General features: G+C 43.4%; 1 protein-coding gene and 1 long non-coding RNA gene across 5 annotated transcripts in view; one reads left to right on the forward strand and one right to left on the reverse strand.

Annotated features, from left to right (window-relative positions):
- LOC135508291 (uncharacterized) lies at positions 1–9231 on the reverse strand. Its single transcript, XR_010450776.1, has 6 exons — positions 9144–9231; positions 6856–6912; positions 791–899; positions 607–696; positions 367–498; positions 1–261 (listed from the first exon to the last, which is right to left on the reverse strand). It is a non-coding gene; the product is annotated as an uncharacterized LOC135508291 (long non-coding RNA).
- Positions 2469–24280, forward strand: part of LOC135508290 (interferon alpha-inducible protein 27-like protein 2A) — a 25834-nt gene continuing 4022 nt past the window's right edge. The window contains exons 1-2 of one of the 4 annotated variants that reach the window (XM_064928375.1): positions 8692–8793; positions 10089–10317. The gene's annotated coding sequence lies outside the window, so the exon portion shown is untranslated. Of the gene's footprint in view, positions 2530–8691; positions 8794–9251; positions 9341–10088; positions 10318–24280 lie in introns of those variants that run through there. The other 3 variants (XM_064928374.1, XM_064928373.1, XM_064928376.1) reach the window with 3 other exon arrangements.

Consider the following 24280-nt stretch of genomic DNA (forward strand, 5'->3'; position numbering starts at 1 on the left):
CACTTTAATTTGATAGATATTTAGAGTAATTATGTAGATATTGAGAATGGATATGTAGGAATAGATATCTCAAATCCTAAAATCAAATTGAGCAAACATAAAATAAACAAGTAAATACAACGAATTTACACTGGGGATAATGTGTGTGAGTGTGTATGACAGAGAGATAGTGTGTGTTGTGTTTTATTTTTCCTTGTCAGCCACCCATCTCTGCTTTCTCAGAAATGAGTCTGTCAGGCACTGGTGGAGTGCATGGCAGATCTGAAAGAGAGATGCACAAAGTGAGAGTAAGTATACAGCTCAACAACATGTTTGTGTGCACATCTGTTGGTGTGAGTGAGCATATGCAACATAATTCTGAATTACCTGTATCCATCTGGGTCTCCTCAATAGTATCTCCCTTCATGGCCAGTGTAGTAGGAACTGGTGCAGCCGGTAGATTAAATACCACAGCAGAGGACTGCTGTGACTGCAGCTGAACTGCTGGGGGTGGCAGATCTAAAAGAGAGAGGCACAATTTTCTTAACTGACAATAATCATACAACTAACTGAATGAGTGTAAGGCCGAGATTCAATCATGGGTGTATACATGCATGTGATGATTACCTGTATCACCTGTCGTGGCTGGTGTAGCAGGTGCAGGGGCAGACGACTTCAGCTGTGAGGACTGTGGTTGAGCTAATAGGGATGTCAGATCTAAAAGAGAGAGTAACAATTTTCTTAAGTTAAAATAATTATACAACAAAACAGAATGAGTGATTGAGTGAGTATACGTGTGTGTGATAATTACCTGGATCACATCACACTGCTTCAGGGTTACAAGCCTCTGGAAGTTCCAGCGTGCCACTCCAGGCCTGGAACAGCTTGGTTGAATCATTGTTACTGGTCACCCACCGAGCCTGGTTGGCAGATTTGAAAGATAGGCACAATATTACTTTAATGACAAAGCCTTGACTTCACACTAACCTAAACCGAACAGACTATGGGAGGCACACAGTAGTACATAAAGCCTTGACTACATGGAACTCTATTCCACACCAAGTAACTCATGCAAGCAGTAAAATTAGATTTAAAAAAACAGTTAAAAAAACACCTTAAGGAACAGCGGGGACTGTGAAGGGAAACACAGGCATACACACAATAACATATGCACTGTACACACACGTACACATGGATTTTGTGTTGTAGATATGTGGTAGTAGTGTAGAGGCTTGAGGGCACACAATGTGTTGTGAATGTATTGTAATATTTTTCAAATTGTATAACTGCCTTAATTGAGCTGGACCCGAGGAAGATTAAGCTAATGGGGGTCCATAATAAAAACAATACAAAAAATGTATTAAGTTTGTGTGTATCTGGCAACCACGCAGCAGACTTCATTTTTATTAATTTTTGTACCTTTATTTAAACTAAGCAAGTCAGTTCAGAACAAATTCTTATTTACAATGACGGCCTACACCGGCCAAACCAGGACAACGCTGGGTCAATTGCGCGCCGCCCTATGGGACTCCCAATCCCGGCCAGTTGTGATACAGCCTAGAATTGAACCAGGGTGTCTGTAGTGACGCCTCAAGCACCGAGATGCGGTACCTTAGACCGCTGCGCCACTCGGTGTTATAATGACTTAAAGTGTCAACCTGACCACATCCTTGAAGTAGGACATTCAGTGATTAGCTTCGGGAAAAATTACTATCAACAGTGTATAATAAAAAGGATATCAAATATTCAGATCTGGATTGACAAGTAGGCTAAATCATGTGAAGCTACAAACCTCTAGGGCTAGGTCTACACTCAAGTTAAATAAAGGATGCAAAGCATGAGCTCTAGAACCATGCCTCAGGACTACCTGGCCTGATGACTTCTGGCTTTCTCTGTCTCCAGTCCACCTGGTCATGCTGCTGATCCAGTCTCTGCTGTTTCTGTCTGCAGCTATGGAACCCTTTTACCTGCTCTGGACTCACCGAAGGAACTACCTTGTCCCAGACATGCCGTTTGATCCTGTCTCTCTACGGGACCTACTGTCTCAACCTCTAAATGCTCAGCTATGAAGAGCCAACTGGCATTTACTCCTGAGGTGCTGAACTATTGCACCCTCTTTAACCACTGTGATTATTATTTGACACTGCTGGTCATCTATGAACATTAAACGTCTTGAAGAACGATCTGGTCTAAATGGCTGTACTCTTTTATAATCTCCACCAGCACAACCAGAGGAGGTCTGGCCACCCATCAGAGCCTGGTTCCTCTCTAGGTTTCTTTATAGGTTCCTGCCTTTCGAGGGAGTTTTTCCTAGCCACTGTGCTTCTACGTCTGTATTGCTTGCGCTTTGGCGTTTTAGGCTGGGTATCATTATAAGAACTTTGTGGCAACTGCTGATGTAAAAGGGGCTTTATAAAATACATTTGATAGATTGCTTGTATATGCTGCTATTCATGTCAGTAACTCTAAATATGACATTGAGTTATCTTACATGTACCAACTTCCGGTTCCGGTTGGAGCGAGCGGTCGCATCTACACTTCGGTCCGCAGGTAGTATAACTTTTCATTACATTTCGTTATAGTACAACGGTTTGATTTGTCTAATCTTAGCAATTTCTTCTTAGCCAGCTACATAGCCGTCTTTGTATCAACGACAATTGCATAATTATCGTATTTCGTCGTCCTAACGTATCTGCCCAGCAGCTAGCTAAGCAGCTAGCTAACATCCACTGTCCACTAGCACTGTAGAAACTATTACACTCAACTGAACGACTCGATTAGCGTAGTGTCAGCTAGCTACATAGTTGTCTTCGCTGTCTTCGTATCCAAGATAATTGTGCAGTTTAGAGTGTGTAGACTTAGAGTGATTATCTTAATTTACCGAGGTTAGCTAGCCAGCTATTTGTCGTCCTTAACGTAGGAAATGCTGCTAGCTAGCTAGCCAACAGCTAGCCAACCTCTACCGAATTGAACTCCAACTACCCGGTCAACATTCCGCGTCGCTCCACAGGTAGTATCACAATTTCATTTCACTTCATTACAGTACAACGGTTTGATTTGTTTGATCGTAGCTAGCCAGCTACATAGCCGTCTTTGTATCTAAGACAATTGTGTAGTCTAGAGCGATTTTCTAGGTTAGCTGGCCAGCTATTGTCGTTCTTCTAACGTAGCTAGCCAGCTAGCCCCCGAATAGCAGTACTGTAATAGTTACTACAGTGCAACGGTTTGTTTTGTTTGATCGTAGCTAGCTAGCTACATAGCCGTCTTTGTATCTAAGACAATTGTGTAGCCTAGAGCGATTTTCTAGGTTAGCTGGCCAGCTATTGTCGTTCTTTTAACGTAGCTAGCCAGCTAGCCCCCGAATAGCAGCACTGTAGTAACTATTACAGTACAACGGTTTGTTTTGTTTGATCGTAGCTAGCTAGCTACATAGCCGTCTTTGTATCTAAGACAATTGTGTAGCCTAGAGCGATTTTCTAGGTTAGCTAGCCAGCTATTGTCGTTCTTTTAAAGTAAAGTAACGTAATTAACCTGCTAGCTAGCCAGCTAGCCCCCGAATAGCAGCACTGTAGAAACTATTACACTCGACGGAACGACTTGATTAGTGTAGTGTCAACATCGCAGCCACTACCAGCTAGCCTACTCCAGCAGTACTGTATCATTTCAATCATTTTAGTCAATAAGATTCTTGCTACGTAAGCTTAACTTTCTGAACATTCGAGACGTGTAGTCCACTTGTCATTCCAATCTCCTTTGCATTAGCGTAGCCTCTTCTGTACCCTGTTAACTATGTGTCTATCTATCCCTGTTCTCTCCTCTCTGCACAGACCATACAAACGCTCCACACCGCGTGGCCGCGGCCACCTAATCTGGTGGTCCCAGCGCGCACGACCCACGTGGAGTTCCAGGTCTCCGGTAGCCTCTGGAACTGCCGATCTGCGGCCAACAAGGCAGAGTTCATCTCAGCCTATGCCTCCCTCCAGTCCCTCGACTTCTTGGCACTGACGGAAACATGGATCACCACAGATAACACTGCTACTCCCACTGCTCTCTCTTCGTCCGCCCACGTGTTCTCGCACACCCCGAGAGCTTCTGGTCAGCGGGGTGGTGGCACCGGGATCCTCATCTCTCCCAAGTGGTCATTCTCTCTCTCTCCCCTTACCCATCTATCTATCGCCTCCTTTGAATTCCATGCTGTCACAGTTACCAGCCCTTTCAAGCTTAACATCCTTATCATTTATCGCCCTCCAGGTTCCCTCGGAGAGTTCATCAATGAGCTTGATGCCTTGATAAGCTCCTTTCCTGAGGACGGCTCACCTCTCACAGTCCTGGGCGACTTTAACCTCCCCACGTCTACCTTTGACTCATTCCTCTCTGCCTCCTTCTTTCCACTCCTCTCCTCTTTTGACCTCACCCTCTCACCTTCCCCCTACTCACAAGGCAGGCAATACGCTCGACCTCATCTTTACTAGATGCTGGTCTTCCACTAACCTCACTGCAACTCCCCTCCAAGTCTCCGACCACTACCTTGTATCCTTTTCCCTCTCGCTCTCATCCAACACTTCCCACACTGCCCCTACTCGGATGGTATCGCGCCGTCCCAACCTTCGCTCTCTCTCCCCGCTACTCTTTCCTCTTCCATCCTATCATCTCTTCCCTCTGCTCATACCTTCTCCAACCTTTCTCCTGATTCTGCCTCCTCAACCCTCCTCTCTTCCCTTTCTGCATCCTTTGACTCTCTATGTCCCCTATCCTCCAGGCCGGCTCGGTCCTCCCCTCCCGCTCCGTGGCTCGATGACTCATTGCGAGCTCACAGAACAGAGCTCCGGGCAGCCGAGCGGAAATGGAGGAAAACTCGCCTCCCTGCGGACCTGGCATCCTTTCACTCCCTCCTCTCTACATTTTCCTCCTCTGTCTCTGCTGCTAAAGCCACTTTCTACCACTCTAAATTCCAAGCATCTGCCTCTAACCCTAGGAAGCTCTTTGCCACCTTCTCCTCCCTCCTGAATCCTCCTCCCCCCCCCCCTCCTCCCTCTCTGCAGATGACTTCGTCAACCATTTTGAAAAGAAGGTCGACGACATCCGATCCTCGTTTGATAAGTCAAACGACACCGCTGGTTCTGCTCACACTGCCCTACCCTGTGCTCTGACCTCTTTCTCCCCTCTCTCTCCAGATGAAATCTCGCTTCTTGTGACGGCCGGCCGCCCAACAACCTGCCCGCTCGACCCTATCCCCTCCTCTCTTCTCCAGACCATTTCCGGGGACCTTCTCCCTTACCTCGCTCATCAACTCATCCCTGACCGCTGGCTACGTCCCTTCCGTCTTCAAGAGAGCGAGAGTTGCACCCCTTCTGAAAAAACCTACACTCGATCCCTCCGATGTCAACAACTACAGACCAGTATCCCTTCTTTCTTTTCTCTCCAAAACTCTTGAACGTGCCGTCCTTGGCCAGCTCTCCCGCTATCTCTCTCAGAATGACCTTCTTGATCCAAATCAGTCAGGTTTCAAGACTAGTCATTCAACTGAGACTGCTCTTCTCTGCATCACGGAGGCGCTCCGCACTGCTAAAGCTAACTCTCTCTCCTCTGCTCTCATCCTTCTAGACCTATCGGCTGCCTTCGATACTGTGAACCATCAGATCCTCCTCTCCACCCTCTCCGAGTTGGGCATCTCCGGCGCGGCCCACGCTTGGATTGCGTCCTACCTGACAGGTCGCTCCTACCAGGTGGCGTGGCGAGAATCTGTCTCCTCGCCACGCGCTCTCACCACTGGTGTCCCCCAGGGCTCTGTTCTAGGCCCTCTCCTATTCTCGCTATACACCAAGTCACTTGGCTCTGTCATAACCTCACATGGTCTCTCCTATCATTGCTATGCAGACGACACACAATTAATCTTCTCCTTTCCCCCTTCTGATGACCAGGTGGCGAATCGCATCTCTGCATGTCTGGCAGACATATCAGTGTGGATGACGGATCACCACCTCAAGCTGAACCTCGGCAAGACGGATCTGCTCTTCCTCCCGGGGAAGGACTGCCCGTTCCATGATCTCGCCATCACGGTTGACAACTCCATTGTGTCCTCCTCCCAGAGCGCTAAGAACCTTGGCGTGATCCTGGACAACACCCTGTCGTTCTCAACCAACATCATGGCGGTGGCCCGTTCCTGTAGGTTCATGCTCTACAACATCCGCTGAGTACGACCCTGCCTCACACAGGAAGCGGCGCAGGTCCTAATCCAGGCACTTGTCATCTCCCGTCTGGATTACTGCAACTCGCTGTTGGCTGGGCTCCCTGCCTGTGCCATTAAACCCCTACAACTCATCCAGAACGCCGCAGCCCGTCTGGTGTTCAACCTTCCCAAGTTCTCTCACGTCACCCCGCTCCTCCGCTCTCTCCACTGGCTTCCAGTTGAAGCTCGCATCCGCTACAAGACCATGGTGCTTGCCTACGGAGCTGTGAGGGGAACGGCACCGCAGTACCTCCAGGCTCTGATCAGGCCCTACACCCAAGCAAGGGCACTGCGTTCATCCACCTCTGGCCTGCTCGCCTCCCTACCATTGAGGAAGTACAGTTCCCGCTCAGCCCAGTCAAAACTGTTCGCTGCTCTGGCCCCCCAATGGTGGAACAAACTCCCTCACGACGCCAGGACAGCGGAGTCAATCACCACCTTCCGGAGACACCTGAAACCCCACCTCTTCAAGGAATACCTAGGATAGGATAAGTAATCCTTCTCACCACCCCCCCTTAATGATTTAGATGCACTATTGTAAAGTGGCTGTTCCACTGGATGTCAGAAGGTGAATTCACCAATTTGTAAGTCGCTCTGGATAAGAGCGTCTGCTAAATGACTTAAATGTAATGTAAATGTAAATGTACCTTAAGCCAACACTTTTTCCTGGTCTTTCCTGGGCATCAGGTTTTGGAATGAAGGGCCTAGAGAATTGTAATATTAACAATAATTAGTGTCCACATTTATGAATGAATGAAATTCAATTTGGGTTAGCTGTGTATGATATACTGTATATTTCTATTTTCTTTAAAAAATCTGCCACCAAACCACACAATTCTATCTAGCGAGAGTGCACACAACTGTTAGATTATTTTACCAAGTCAAAAAATAACCTCGTTTTGTCAAGGGAGACCTGGAAAAGACAGAGCTCTCAAGTAAAAGGCATATCCATAGCAGCAGCTATGGTATAGATAAGGATAATAGCTGTGTTTGAATACTCATACTAACCGCAATTTAGTATGCTTATTGGTCATAGTATGGATATAGTTAGTATGCCAAAAGTTCCCGGATGTCGTACTAAATTTGCAAAAATATGAAATATACACGCAGAAGACACTATTTCCGTACTTTAGGGACCATACTGCAATTCTTCAGAAGATGGGCGTGGCTTCACATTGCTTTCAGATTTGAAGAAAATGGCGGAAAATATGCAGCCGGTGTACAACGAGAGCAGATACAAATGCATTGCTAATTATGACAAAGGTTAAGAAAATGTTGAACAATGTAATGACTTTTCAAATAAATGACCTTACACGTTATGTAGCCTGACAATTTTTTTGCTATGCTGTCCTTACGAACCACATATCATTACAGCAGTAACATTATGTACCCGTATGTTAGTTGGCTACTTAAACATCAAACTTGCCAGTATATTAACTATAGGCTAACCAACATTTATTGACTTGATTATTCCCGTCACTCTTAGCTAAATGGTATTGTCGTTGTGCGTTCTCAATGGACATTCGGGTACTTTCGTAAATTCACTCTGGCTATCTACTCCGATTTCAGGGCACTCTCCTCTGAGTGTACAAGAGCGCAGAATAATGAATTTACGAGCGCTAACACCCATTGAATATGGCATTTGTCAGCAAAAATACGTAATTAAAAATGTTGCCAGCAGCAGTTATAGTCACCAACGCTCTAGATAACATGAAAACTGCCTGACCAGCTTTGCTAATGGTGAGTAAAATGGTCAGAGTGGTTTCATTTGTGTCTGGAAGTGCCCAAGCATCCAGTGTGCGCTCTGAATTTACAAACGGATAATCTTACAACGAGCACTCCTGCACTCCAGATTGAATTTAAGAACACACCCGAAAACGTACAAATGTCTATGTAACGGATGTGAAATGGCTAGCTAGTAAACGGTGTTCGCGCTTAATAGCGTTTCAATCGGTGACGTCACTTGCTCTGAGACCTTGCAGTAGTAGTTCCCCTTGCTCTGCAAGGGCCGTGGCTTTTGTGGAGCGATGCTTCGAGGGTGACTGTTGTTGATGTGTGCAGAGGGTCCCTGGTTCGCGCCCGGGTATGAGCGAGGGGAGTTTAGGGGACGGTCTAAAGGGGACGGTCTACAGTCTAAAGTTATACTGTAACAGTCGGTGACAAAAGTTATGTTGTTATGCTAACTAGATAGCAAGAGGCCCCATTGGGAGTGATTGGGAGTTCCATTGGGTCGCGCACAATTGTCCCAGTGTCGTCCGGGGTAGGCCATCATTGTAAATAAGAGTTTGTTCATAACTGACTTAAATAAAGGTTAAATACATTAATTTTAACGAGGCTGCAATGAAAACTAATGAGACTAACGTCTGTGTTGGCATCAAAATCCGAGGTGTGAACAAACTTTCTGTTTAGCGTTGATTGACATGGTAATCGACCAATAGTATTAGAGAAAAGTTGAAGAAACTGACCCCTCTGACGCTGTATTTTAACGTGTGATGTGTCACGGTGCAATTCATTCTGTGCCGTACAGCCTTTTTCCACCAGGAGCAGCGCCTCTTTCGCAGATTAAAAACAATAAATGATCAATGGTGAGTGTGAAGATAATTACTCGTCAATAGTTAATTCAATCAGTTGATTTTTCGCACCATCATGACTGAAAAGCCGTGACAGCCGCAATTAACTTGTGAAGTAATTTTGCGCCACCTTAACACTATTGGAATTCGATATAAACCTTTAAATAGGTATGTCATGAGACATTAACTCTTTATAGTGTTTAAAAAACCAAACATTTTAGAGGTTATAAAATGGACAAATCGGGTGAAAAAAGGCTGTTTTCCCCACATGTTAACCCACTGTCCCTAGGCCGTCATTGAAAATAAGAATTTGTTCTTAACTGACTTGCCTAGTTAAAGGTAAAATAACAAATGACATCTCTCACTTTCACGCAGTAGCTTTCCGCGTCCCCACCCGACATCTTAAAAAAGACATTGCGGAGCTCCATTGCTATCTTCAATCATGTCGAGACGGGCAGCATGAAGGTCTCGTCATTGTTTTTGCTTGGAAAGGGGAGAAATTGTGCTTTATAATGGTATTCATATTACATTTGATCTGGAAGTATTAAAGCGCTAAAATAAGGTAAAGTGTACGGAATATAGCGATATACAAAAGTTCGATGTTTAGTTAATGTTAGCTAAGCTAGCTTCAAAGAAACAACTAATGAACTGATAACTAGTTCATTGCCTCCCGACGTGGAGCCCAGTTTCGTAATATGACCATATTCCCGAGCAGCTTGCCGTAGTTTTGAAGTAATCATGAAAAAACAGGCTTTATTTGAGGTTATTTCCCACCCTTCCAGCTCCCATTAGTTCCATAGATATTTTATACAACGTCGACTTCCTACCTAATACATAGCGTCCTGTCAGCCTGACTAGTCATACTAGCCTCGAAGTCACTCGTTTTATCATTATCTCAGTATATTAATCATATTCCTATAGCTTTTTTATAATTCTTGTTGAAAATTCAGTTTATCCGTTCAGTTAGTGATTTTTGCAATGCGATTGTGTTCTGTCTTGTCTCTTAGCTAGCTATTAACGCCCTAACTAGTAAGGTGGCTAGCAATTAGCCAACGCCCTCCTTTACCAACCATGGCAGTGTTCTACTCAAGGCGCATGCATGTACATCGTCTGGCCAAGACAAGTAGCAAAGCACTGAACTTCAAGTTGGAAAAAGGACTCAAACTTTGTCTCCAGTTACCTTTCCAACTATGAAGATAAGTTGCCTATCAGACCAGACAAGGACGTTTATTCAAAGCTGTGACGTAGTTTAAGACATGCCTTTTACAGTAGCTAGCTAACATTATGATTGCTCATTATTTTTATTCCAGTTTTGAACAGGGACAGAGTGACAGGAGAGGTCAGCATAAGGGCTTGCTGCGACAGGTCCATGAGGGAAAATGAGAAACCACACCGTTTGTGTAGGGTGACACATAGTTCACCATAAGGAGACCCCACCATTCGCCTCACTGCCCCCGAATAGCTACAGACTGGAGAACAACTTTTAAGGCTGCATATTTGTGTTCAGTGAAGAAGACCATCTTCACATAGACTATTCAGGTGAGAGAATACATGGAGACCCAGTGGTGTTCTCACTAATTAGAGAGAAGGGTGACTGGTACTACTTGTGTACATGAAAAAGTTCTAAGGCAGGAAAGACTAAATAACAAGGGACAGGCTCCTTTATCTTTCAATGAATGAAAGGGAAACAAACCAACATCTGTCTGTGCAATTAATTAATCATTCAAAATAATTCAGTTAAATGTTTCTGTTCTCTTGTCACTGTAAATAAAAAACTCTAACATTTTGTTTGGAGTATAACAGAGGTGTTTATTACCAATAAATAGACTACAGGGTGTTAGACAAAGTGGACGGTCAAAGCAAAAAAAAAAGGAAAGATGCATTGCAGTAGTAACTCCTTGGCCCACGCCTTCACAAGAGTCTCACACTGGTAGTTTTGTGAGAAGTCAAGCCACAACCCAGATTCAGTTGATGCTTCCCATCAGTGACACACGGATCTCTTGGACATGGTTGTTATTCCACTGGAATAGCAAAGGTACTGCTCCCTTCAGATGTTGAAGCCCACTAGAAGGTATAATGAAATCTTAATTTCCTAACTTTCAATAAAGATGCCGCACCAACTAACGTTAACGTCGTTAGCACTGACGTTAACTAGGTACTGGTAGCTAACATTTGCTAGCTGAAGAGACAAAAAGACAGAACACAATCAAATTACAAAAATAACTACAAAACAGAATTTAACGAGTGATTAAAATAAGGTTATAGAAATGATTATGTTGCTATACCGAGGTAATGATAAAACGAGTGACTTCGAGGTTAGTATGGCTACAATCAGGCTGACAACGCGATTGGGACAGGAAGCTATGTATCGGGTAGGAAGCTGAGCTGAAGTGGGCTTTGCGTCGTTGTGCAAAAGGTCAATTGAGCACCGTGGCACCAACTCGCCTTCCATTCTATAATTTTAGTTATTGCAGAAAAAACAGTATTACATACAAGAAGTATACAAACAGACAATGATAACATATGCTAGGGGGTATAACAAATGACAGATTATACAAAGACCTTGAGGCACACATTGTTTTAACAGCTTTCATATGAGAAGAATGTAGAATGGTCTTAATGTACTGCGCAAATTCCTTATAGAAAACAGAGTTTTTATAATGTTTACTGAATTTACATTTATGAATGACATTTTTCCATTAGCACAATTAGATTTGAGGTAAAATAGTTTTTCTTTATACTTTTTATAGTTATGGAAACTGAACAGCACATTCTCCCATAAACAAAAGTCATCAACTATTAACAAGTATAAAATATGAATATCTTTCCATAATGTTTTTACATGTAGACAATGCCAAAATAAATGCAAAACTGTTTCTGAATGCTCAACACAAAGTACAATTAATGTTTTTAGTTTCTTCAAATCAAATTTTATTTGTCACATGTGCTGAATACAACAGGTGTAGACCTTGCTATGAAATGCTTACTTACAAGCCCTTAACCAACAATGTAGTTAAGAAAATACCCCAAAAAATAGAACAAATAATTAAAGAGCAGCAGGAAATGACAATAGCGGGGCTATATACATGGGCTACCAATACAGAGTCAATGTGTGGGGGGCACTGGTGTCGAGGCAATTGAGGTAATATGTACATGTAGCTAGAGTTATTAAAGTGACTATGCATAGATAAGAGTAGCAGCAGCTTTCCAGATTGGGGTTAGGGGCATTTGATTAGGTGTTTTATGGCTTGCGGGTAGAAGCTATTTAGGAGCCTCTTGGACCTAGACTTGGCGCTCCTGTACCGCTTGCCATGTGGTAGCAGAGAGAACAGTCTATGACTGGGCTGGAGTCCTTGACAATTTTTAGGGACTTTCTCTGACACTGCCTAGTATAGGAGGTCCTGGATGGCAGGAAGCTTGGCCCCGGTGATGTACTGGGCCATACGCACCACTCTCTGTAGTGCCTTGCGTTCAGAGGCCGAGCAGTTGCCATACCAGGCAATGATGCAACCTGTCAGGATGCTCTAGATGGTACAGCTGTAGATCTTTTTGAGGATCTGAGGACCCATGCCAAATCTTTTCAGTCTCCTGAAGGAGAATATGTTTTGTTCCCTCTTCACCACTGTCTTGGTGTGCGTAAACCATGTTAGTTTGTTGGTGATGTGGACGCCAAGGTACTTGAAGCTCTCAACCTGCTCCACGACAGCCCCGTCGATGAGAATGGGGTGTGCTCGGCCCTCCTTTTCCTGTAGTCCACAATCATCTCCTTTGTCTTGATCAAGTTGAGGGAGAGGTCGTTGTCCTTGCACCACACGGTAAGGTCTCTGACCTCCCTATAGGCTGTCTCATTGTTGTCAGTGATCAGGCCTACCACTGTTGTCATCGTCAAATTTAATGATGGTGTTGGAGTTGTTCCTGTCCGTGCCGTCATGAGTGAACATGGAGTACAGGTGGGGCCCCTGTATTGAGGATCAGCATAGCGGCTGTGTTGTTACTACCCTTACCACCTTGGGGTGGCCCGTCAGGAAGTCCAGGATCCAGTTGCAGAGGGAGGTGTTTAGTTACAGGGTCCTTAGCTTAGTGCCCACGAAGCTCATCACTATGGTTTTGAACGCTGAGCTGTAGTCAATTGAATGGCATTCTCACATAGGTGTTCCTTTTGTCCAGGTGGGAAAGGGCAGTGTGGAGTGCAATAGAGATTGCATTATCTGTGGATCTGTTGGGGCGGTATGCATATTGGGCTGGGTCTAGGGTTTCTGAGATAATGGTGTTGTGAGCCATGACCAGCCTTTCAAAGCATTTCATGGCTACAGACGTGAGTGCTACGGGTCGGTAGTCATTTAGGCAGGTTACCTTAGTTCCTGTCCCTAAGAACACTATGGTGGTTTGCTTGAAACATGCTGGTATTACAGACTCAGACAGGGAGAGGTTGAAAATGTCAGTGAAGACACTTGCCAGTTGGTCAGCGCATGCTCGGGAGTACACTTTCTGGTGTTCCGTTTGGCTCTGCGGCCTTGTGAATGTTGACCTGAATACAGGTCTTACTCACATCGGCTGCGGAGAGCGTGATCACACAATTGTCCGGAAAAACTGATGCTCTCATGCTTTTTTCAGTGTTACTTTCCTCGACGCGAGCATAGAAGTAGCTTAGCTCGTCTTGTAGGCTCGTGTCACTGGCCAGCTCTCAGCTGTGCTTCCCTTTGTATTCTAATAGTTTGCAAGCCCTGCCACTACCGACGAGCGTCAGAGCCGGTGTAGTACAATTTGTTCTTAGTCCTGTATTGGCGCTTTGCCTGTTTGATGGTTCATCGGAAGGCATAGCGGGATATTTTATAAGCTTCCAGATTAGAGTCCCGCTCCTTGAAAGCAGCAGCTCTACCCTCTTGAACTAACAAATACCATCAAGGGATACGTTACAACTTACATTAACGAACACCTTATGAAACAGCTGTGAAAACCAATCTAGCAATATTTTAGACTTAAATATTTTAGACTTAAATGCATAACCATTGATATTCCTTTGGTACATGTGTGTCAATTTACTTTCATATTTGTTGTACACTCATGGCAATCAGATTGAAATACAGAATTCTGGTGTGCGGAATAGAGAAGGGTGTTGTGTGGATGGGAGGTTCTGCTTGTGACTTGTTTTTCAACAGGTAGTGGACTCGAAGAGGGAAACTGTCCATGTGCTGATGCCCTTTTTGTTCTGAGTGTTTGCAGTGTTAATGTGAGCTATACAGATTAGCTAAAAACACCATGTGCCCAGTATGATAGTTGTCTTGCTCTTTCTTAGCAGATAATGACAACTTGACAATAACAGTAGCTGATGTAATGAAAAGTTGGAGGGTGGTTGGTAATGGATGACATTAGTGGGATGGCAGGTATCCTACTGGTTAGAGCGTTAGGTTACTCGATCGAATCCCTGAGCTGACAAGGTAAAAATCTGTCGTTCTGCCCCTGAACAAGGCAGTTAACCCACTGTTCCTAGGCCTTCATTGAAAATAAGAATTTGTTCTTAACTGACTTGCCCAGTTAAATAAAGGTAAAATAAATAAATTAGGTAGATCCATGTCTTGGTGTTAGGTAGCAAAGGGAACGGAGTAGGAGACAGACGTAAGCAAGCAAACACAGGTTAAATGATTATCAGGTATGTAAAAATACAGTTATTGAATTATTTTTAATTAAAATGTTAGATTAGACATGCAATAATGACCCAGTGGGTCAGAAGTTTACATACACTCAATTAGTATTTTGTAGCATTGCCTTTAAATTGTTTAACTTGGGTCAAATGTTTTGGCCTTCCACAAGCTTCCCACAATAAGTTGGGTGAATTTTGGCCCATTCCTCCTGACAGAGCTGGTGTAACGGAGTCAGGTTTGTAGGTCTCCTTGCTTTCACACGCTTTTTCAGTTCTGCCCACACATTTTCTATGGGATTGAGGTCAGGGCTTTGATGGCCACTCCAATACCTTGACTTTGTTGTCCTTAAGCCATTTCGCACCAACTTTGGAAGTATGCTTGGAGTCATTGTCCTTTTTGAAGACCCAATTGCGACCCAGCTTTAACTTCCTGACTGATGTCTTGATGTTGCTTCAATATATCCACATAATTTTCCTCCCTCATGATGCCATTATTTTGTGAGGTGCACCAGTCCCTCCTGCAGCAAAGCAACCCCACAACATGATGCTGTCACCCCCGTGCTTCGCGGTTGGGATGGTGTTCTTCGGCTTGCAAGCATCTAACTTTTTCCTCCAAACATAACAATGGTCATTATGGCCAAACAGTTCGATTTTTGTTTCATCAGACCAGAGGACATTTTTCCAAAAGTACGATCTTTGTCCCCATGTGCAGTTGCAAACTGTAGTCTGGCTTTTTTATGGTGGTTTTAGAGCAGTTGCTTTCTCCTTGCTGAGCCGCCTTTCAAGTTATGTCAATATAGGACCCGTTTTACTGTGGATATAGATACCTTTGTACCTGTTTCCTCCAGCATCTTCACAAGGTCCTTTGCTGCTGTGCTGGGATTGATTTGCACTTTTCGCACCAAAGTACGTTCATCTCTAGGAGACAGAACGCGCCTCCTTCCTGAGCGGTATGACGGCTGTGTGGTCGCGGTGTTTATACTTGCGTACAATTGTTTGTACAGATGAACGTGGTACCTGTAGGCGTTTGGAAATTGCTCCCAAGGATGAACCAGAATTGTGGATGTCTACAAAAAAAATTCTTAGGTCTTGGCTGATTTCTTTTGATTTGTGCGCGCAAGCGCCCGTCCCGCCACAGGAGTCGGTGGCTCTCCTTCTCATGCGCCCTGTCCATGTTCAGTCTCAACTTGATTGATAATAGAAATAAATGCAATTATTTCATATATAAGCAATGTATTTGTAATATCTATTGGAAGACCAGAAAATAAATGAACAGCGGGCAACCATTTTTACCTGGTCAAAAACCTCCACATCCTTCTCAGTCTGTGCCAGAAGGTGGTCTTCGAAGGTGATCTGGTTAAACAACTTCCACCACATCAGGTGGAGTGTCAGTGATCTCAAAGTCCGTTATACAGAAACAGCAAAAGGAAAACCACTAAGTCAAATCAAAGTGTATACTACAGTATATGCAATGTTATTGTATACAATTGCATTGTTTACATCAGTTAACTGCTGCGGCTCCCCTCCATATAGCAGGCGATTGAATTAGAGTGAATTAGCTATTTCAAATCAAATCAACCAAGTGTAGACCTTAACGTGAAATGCTTACTTACAAGCCCTTAAGCAACAGTGCAGTTCAAGAAGAGTTTAAGAAAATATTTATCAGGGGTGATAAATATCCTCAAATGGACATAAAGGAGACAGACACAAGGCATCCCACACTTTATTTTCATAGTGACGAGAGTGAGCGCATACAGTATCTCCTTTGTCATCTTCTCAAGTCTTTACTTGGAACTCCATCCATACACACACACACACACACACACTATAGCATCTTGCTTACATTTCTCACATTTTAGGCATCCAGCTGAGGCCTTGGATGGATCATGTTCCACTGAGATGGGCACGTAAATGTACAGTCATTTTTTGGTGACAGAGTAGTTCAACTGGAGAAGAGGATGTGGTTACTTGTGGAGGGAGAACATTGAGGGTGGTGGGTTGAGCACCTGCAGTGAAGCTGATTGGTTTCTCTGGCTCATCACATCTAGACTAAAGAAAGATATTTAGAAATTAGTTTGACATTGCCACAGTTCAACAGCTGAAAAGCCATCATTAACATACTCCTAGAGATGGCAATATATTCAGTATACACTGAATGAAGTAGCCTACCCCTCCCGATTTACAATTGTATTAATCAATGAAATAAATGATACACATTCAATTACATTATTATTGTAGACTATGGACTACTCCTGTATCTACCTTGTATAATAACGTAATCATTGAAAGATAGCGTCCAATCCACATTAACAATTCAATTGATCAATTAGATAAATAATATCAGCACATAGTTACATTGTTGTAGATTAGGCTACTACTGTATCCACACTATAAGATACCGTTGTGATATTGTCAGGCAGGATTTTAGGTCTTTGATCGAAGTTGCATATTGTACCTCGTTTCCCTTTTTTTCAGTGAAAAAGTAGTTATTTCATTTACAGTTTAATTAATCCATTAAATAAATAATACAAGCACATCAAATTACGTTATTGTACACTAGCCTACTCCGCTATCGACACAGTAAATAATATTGCCTACGTTCTTTTGACAATATGTTATCAACAAAGAATCATTATTTTCAAATAAACCACATTTGCCTTAACACAGTAGACCTAAATATTTCCAAATGATTACAACTTAAATATATCCTACTTGCTCTTCAATAGAATCAAAGACATCGTGGTAATTATTTTCCATTGTCTCTAATAAGGAAACAATCTGGGGCAGACACTCAAATTGCTTCTGACACTTGAAAAAAAAACAAAGTCCGTGTTGCCGCCAATCTCTCAAATACTATGCCAGTCTCTGAAAGGCCACTGCTATCCAGATTCCTTGAGACGTCCTTACACTAAACTTAACCAATTTAAATGTATACTTTATAGACGTATGGACATCCCAAGGATCCCAAATAGCACTCACCCTCCGAGAAAGTCTATGACCTGCTCTATTCGACTGAAGCGTCATCTCGAAAAGCATCTATAAACTCCTCTGAAAGCCGTGGACACAACTCTTGTTGGTTGTCTGATGTGGAACTGGTAACAACAGCCTATGATTGGCGAACAACATTTAGATCTGTATAGAGCGAGAAAATATCATACCATCCCATGAGGTGTTGAGGGAAAGACTATCTATAGATTGGGCATCATCGGGAAGAATTGTACACTTCTAACAATAATGGTTAAGATTTAATTAATATAAACCATGGACATTACGATTTTCATTAACAAGCAATGCAGGCGTCACGCAAACGTCAGTAAGGCATTGGTATCATGTCAGGTGGTACGGTTGCCTAGGCTTATATGTCCCTTATCACCCCCCCAATATAATGATTTTTAAATGGACCACCCTTGGCCAGAAATTCATTACGAGATGAGTGGTGTTTTCAGCTACCGGTAGCTTGTGGGTGCTTTATATGCACGCTTTATATGCGCTACAGTCAATTGAGTCCATGTCTACTTATATTAAATATGTAATTATTAATATACGCCTACTGTATGATAGCTAGCAAATGAATTAGCTAACTAACATTAGCCTGCCTAGCTGGGACTTCTGAAGGAAAATGTTATATTTCTACAATTTCCAAAAGAGAACCAAACGGAAACATTTTACTTTTTACGTAGTAGCAACGTTTTACCTATTTGCATTCGTTTTTACTTACACTTGTATGTTGAATTCTCCATTGATGTTGTTAAGTTTTCGCTTACTTTTTTTTTAGCTGATGTACTATCGTCGCAAATTGAATTATGGAGAGTTTCAGGCCCGGAGTAAACTTAATTGTACACTCGCAAAGCAGACTAAAAACGAGAGCTGAGGGGCTTACGTTGCAAACTTCCTTTGCTTGGCTAACCATTCCGGCACCGACAGAGATGGCCGCCTCGCTTCTCGTACCTAGGAAGCTGTTATTTCTTACATTGTTACCCCAGGAAATTATTATCTACCAAGAGAATTCTCTTCGATCATAATCACAGTAGTGTATATCCATCCCCCCCCAAACAGACACAGACGGCCCTGAAAGAACTTGATTTGACTATGTAAACTGGAAACTACATATTCTGAGGCTGCATTTATTGTAGCTGGGGATTTTAACAAGGCTAATCTGAAAACAAGACTACCTAAATTTTATCAGCATATCGAATGCGTGACCCGCATTCGATATGCTAACTTCCGCTACGCATATAAAGCCCTCCCCCGCCCTCCTTTCAGAAAATCTGACAACGACTCCATTTTGTTACTCCCAGCCTATAGACAGAAACTAAAACAGGAAGCGCCGGTGCTCAGGTCTGTTCAACGCTGGTCCGACCAATCTGATTCCACACTTCAAGATTGCTTCGGACAATAACATTGATGTATACTCTGATTCGGTGAGCGAGTTTATTAGTAAGTGCATCAGTGATGTTGTACCCACAGCGTATATTAAAACGTTCCCCAACCAGAAACTGGATTGATGGCTGCATTCTCGCAAAACTGAAATCGCGAACCACTGCTTTTAAGGGGACCGGAAACACCGGAAACATGACCGAATACAAACAGTGTAGCTATTCCCTCCCCAAGGCAATCAAACAACCTAAGCGTCAGTATAGAGACAAAGTGGAGTCTCAATTCAACGGCTCAGACACAAGAGGTATGTGGCAGGGTCTATAGTCAATCACGGACTACAAAAGGAAAACCAGCCCCGTCGCGAACCACGATGTCTTGCTCCCAGACAAACTAACTTTGCTCGCTTTGAGGACAACACAGTGCTACTGACATGGCCCGCTACCAAAATCTGCGGGCTCTCCTTCACTGCAGCCAACGTGAGCAAAACATTTAAACGTGTTAACCCTCGCAAGTCTGCCGGCCTAGACGGCATCCCCAGCCGCGTTCTCAGAGCATGCGCAGACCAGCTGGCTGGTGTGTTTATGGACATATTCAATCAATCCTTATCCCAGTCTGCTGTTCCCGCATGCTTCACGAGGGCCACCATCGTTCCTGTTCCCAAGAAAGCGAAGGTAACTGAGCTAAATGACTATCGCCCCATAGCACTCACTTCTGTCATCATGTAGTGCTTTGAGAGACTAGTCAAGGACCAAATCACCTCCACCCTACCTGACACCCTAGACCCACTCCAATTTGCTTACCGCCCCAATAGGTCCACAGACGACTCAATCACACTGCCCTAACCCATCTGGACAAGAGGAATACCTATGTAAGAATGCTGTTCATCGACTACGGCTCAGCATTTAACACCATAGTACCCTCCAAACTTGTCATTAAGCTTTAGACCCTGGGTCTTGACCCCGCCCTATGCAACTGGGTCCTGGACTTCCTGACAGGCTGCCCCCCAGGTGGTGAGGGTAGGTAGCAACATCTCCGCTGATCCTCAACACTGGGGCCCCACAAGGGTGCGTTCTCAGCCCTCTCCTGTACTCCCTGTTCACCCATGGCCATGCATGCCTCCAACTCAATCATCAAGTTGGCAGACAACACTTCAGTGGTAGGCTTGATTACCAACAACGACGAGACGGCCTACAGGGAGGAGGTGAGGGCCCTCGGAGTGTGGTGTCAGGAAAATAACCTCTAACTCAATGTCACTAAAACAAAGGAGATGATCGTGGACTTCAGGAAACAGCAGAGGGTGCAGCCCCCTATCCACATCGACGGGACAGTGGTGGAGAAGGTGGAAAGTTTTAAGTTCCTCGGCGTACACATCACGGACAAACTGAAATGGTCCACCCATACAGACAGCATGGTGAAGTAGACGCAGCAGCGCCTCTTCAACCTCAGGAGGCTGAAGAAATTCAGCTTGTCACCAAAAACACTCACATCACCGCCTGGTACGGCAACTGCACCGGCCACCACCACAGGGCTCTCCAAAGGGTGGTGTGGTCTGCACAACAAATCACCAGGACACCTACAACATCCGATGTCACAGGAAGGCCAAAAAGATCATCAAGGACAACAACCACCTGAGCCACTGTCTGTTCACCCCGCTATAATTCAGAAGGCGAGGTCGGTACAGGTGCATCAAAGCGGGGACCGAGAGACTGAATGCCAGCTTCTATCTCAAGGCCATCAGACTATTAAACAGCCGTCACTAACATTGAGTGGCTGCTGCCAACATACTGACTCATCTCTAGCCACTTTAATAATGAAAAAACGATGCTATTATCGGAGGATAGCACCTCCGTAAACGAGAGTACATATTTCAACCCTGCAGGTGCGACACACAACGCAGAAATAAAAATATAAATCATGCCTTACCTTTGACGAGCTTCTTCTGTTGGCACTCCAATATGTCCCATAAACATCACAAATGGTCCTTTTGTTCGATTAATTCTGTCCATATATATCCAAAATGTCCATTTATTTGGAGCGTTTGATCCAGAAAAACACCGGTTCCAACTTGCGCAACTCGACTACAAAATATCTCAAAAGTTACCTGTATACTTTGCCAAAACATTTCAAACTACTTTTGTAATACAACTGTAGGTATTTTTTTAAAGTAAATAATCGATAAAATTGAAGACTGGATGATCTGTGTTCAATACAGGAAGAAAGCAAACTGACGCTAGCTTTCTGGTCATGCGCCTCTTTCAAACAGTACACATGAAGTGACCCTTGTTTTGAACAGGGCTACTTCTTCATTACACAAAGGAAAACCTCAACCAATTTCTAAAGACGGGTGACATCCAGTGGAAGCGGTAGGAACTGCAAGCAAGTCCCTTAGAAATCTGGATTCCCAATGAGAACCCATTGAAAAGAGTGACCTCAGAAAAATACATCTGAATGGTTTGTCCTCTGGGTTTCGCCTGCTACATAAGTTCTGTTATACTCGCAGATATGATTCAAACCGTTTTAGAAACCTCAGTGTTTTCTATCCAAATCTACTAATAATATGCATATCTCATCTTCTGGGGATGAGTAGCAGGCAGTTAAATTTGGGCATGCTTTTCATCAAAAATTCCAAATGCTGCCCCCTATCCTAGAGAAGTTAAACAATGCCACTTTATATAATGTTTACATACCCTACATTACTAATTTCATATGTATATACTGTACTCTACCATCTACTGCATCTTGCCTATGCCGTTCGGCCATCGCTCATTCATAATTGTAGTTTTTAGTTGTGAAAATTTTAGGTTAGATATTACTGCATGGTCAGAACTAGAAGCACAAGCATTTCGCTACACTCGCATTAACATCTGCTAACCATTATCCCAAGGGCATAAGATGGGTGTGTCTTTTAAGTGTTTGGACCGCAAGCAACATGTGGCCAGAATAATATGCACCTCTACCTGTTTATAGTGTTTTTTTTTATGGGGAAATCAGAGTAGCGCCACAAAACCAACCAGTGGCCAGAATTCTATTACATCCGGGTTAGTTTAGAAACCTTATTGACAATGCATGGGAAACTGTTTAGCGAAAGAATCCCCCGCGCGAGAGCATGAAGTAATGCAAGAGTTGTGGATTTGATTCCCACGGGACCAGTATGAATAAAGTATGAAACTATGCACAGGTAAGGGCATCTGCTAAATGACTAAAGTGTAATGTAGCATCTTAGCTAAGCCTAACAGTAACCCTTTTCCTAACCCAAACCTCATTCTTTTAACTTGCCACATTAATTATCCTAACCTGTTGTATTTGTAGACTTCTTGCCATCCAGGACCTGTATACCAGGCGGTGTTGAAGGAAGACCCAAAAAATGGTCAAAGACTCCAGCCACCCTAGTCATAGACTGTTCTCTGTGCTACCGCACGGCAAGCGGTACTGGAGCGCCAAGTCTCCTGAACAGCTAATGAAATGGCTACCCGGACTATTTACATTGTCCCCCTCACCCACATTTTTACACTGCTGATACTCTGTTTATTATCCATGCATAGTCGCGTCACCTCTACCTACATGTACATATTACCTCGACTAACAGGTGTAAGTAAGCGTTTCACAGTAAGGTCTACACAGTATTCAGTGCGTGTGACAAATACAATGTGATTTAGTTCTCCTAACCTGCTATGTTACTTCTAACCTGCTATGTTTAAAAAAAAAATAATTTAAACATCAATCCCAACAAACCACCAGTATCACCACACCTACACTGATTACCAATTGCACACACTAACTGCTTATTGTCATTTGGTAGTGTTTCACTCTAGCAGTCTGACCTCAGGTGCACATGATTTTAACTAATCAAGGAGAACATTTGAACCTGCGAAGTTGGTTGCCAAACACCAAATAAGCCAAGACGGCTGTGTTTACACAGGCAACCTAATTATTTTTTTTCTACTAATTGGTATTTTGATCAATTACATCAGGTTTTTTTGTATCAGATATTTTTCAGATCTGATTGGTCAAAAGACCAAGTGGGAAAAAAAAAATCAGAATTGGGCCATCCTAGAAGCGGCATTTGGGAGTCCACCAAGGTCACTTTATTTTCAGTTGTTGTTTGAGGTAGAGTAATGGGCCTCATTTACACCCTGACTAAATAATGCCATAGAGAAAGAGGTAGGTGAAGGGGAGTTAACTTGGTTCATTGGAAATGGTAGATATTCATATTGTGTGTTAGCCAGGCTCCGCAAGGGTAGCTTCTGAAAATGGAAAAGGTTCATGGGAAGAAGATTAAAAGCCATGTCCCTGGTGCCTATGCTAGATTGAGGGGAGTCATCACTGGGGTCCCGATATCTATGTTCACAGATGATGTTAAAGATAATGTGAAGGAAGGCAGAGTGATTGAGCCAAAATGTTGATCAGTAGGAAAGAGGGTCAAAGAAGTAAAAGGTTATCAGAGATGCTGAGGTTTGAGAAAGTCTTATTGGGAAGAGTACAGATAGGGTTTGTTAATTTCAAAATTAGAGAGTTTGTCTCATGCACTGCTGTGTTTTAAATGCCAAAGAATGGGACATGTAGCTGTTCAATGTAAAGGAAAGAAAATATGTGCCAAGTGTGGAGGGGCACATGATTACGGTGAATGTGGAAGCAATGTGAAGGTTAAGTGCAGTAATTGTGGGAGAGAACACTGTAACATTTGGTGGATGTCAGGTACAGAGAGGCTCAGAGATAAAGGATCAGTCAAGATGTATCATTTGCAGAGGCCGTAGAACAGATTGTTAGAACTACAGTGTGGCCCATTGGCGCTTAAATGGATCCACCTGTAGTAAGTGGACCTACTTTCAGACTGATGGATCTGACATGGATGCACCTGTAGTAAGTGGACCTACTTTCAGGGCTGGTGCTTCAGATTGTCCTGGCAGGGTTTTGAGGCCTGTTCAGAAATCTTATGCTCATGAATGTGTGGTGTCAAAGGCCACTTTGATAATAATTTTTTTTTTTAATGATTTTATTGGTAAGACTATAAATACGACTCTGGTTGTGCAAATCATAAATGCCAGTTTGAAGGTTGTTGAGGAGATGTCAAAAGAGATATTGGGGTAACAGATGTTACTGTTGATATGCTGAACAAGGGTGGAGTGTTTCAGCATGATATAGATCAAGTTTAATGGGGTTGGGAAGAGTTTTGGGGGGATGGTGTGGTAGAAGTTGAGGATTTATTTGGTTTAGAGTTTTATTTTCATGGTAGTTCAGAATTGGGTATATGATCATTGATCGTACATTCCAACACAGTAGGTGGCAGCATGCACTTTAAATGTTGGTTTGTTGACCGCTATGATATCATAGAGGTGGAGTAATCCCACAGAACAATGACAGATATTTCACCGGAGGTATAAATGTGGATCGTCTGCTTGGTTTTTCCACTCACTACCAAATATGAGAGAAGGTGGAACGAGATGGATTTTGGCTGACATTCTGCACAATTTCTCATCAATTAAA

This window comes from Oncorhynchus masou, chromosome 21 (assembly GCF_036934945.1).
Source record: "Oncorhynchus masou masou isolate Uvic2021 chromosome 21, UVic_Omas_1.1, whole genome shotgun sequence".
Lineage (NCBI taxonomy): Eukaryota > Metazoa > Chordata > Actinopteri > Salmoniformes > Salmonidae > Oncorhynchus > Oncorhynchus masou.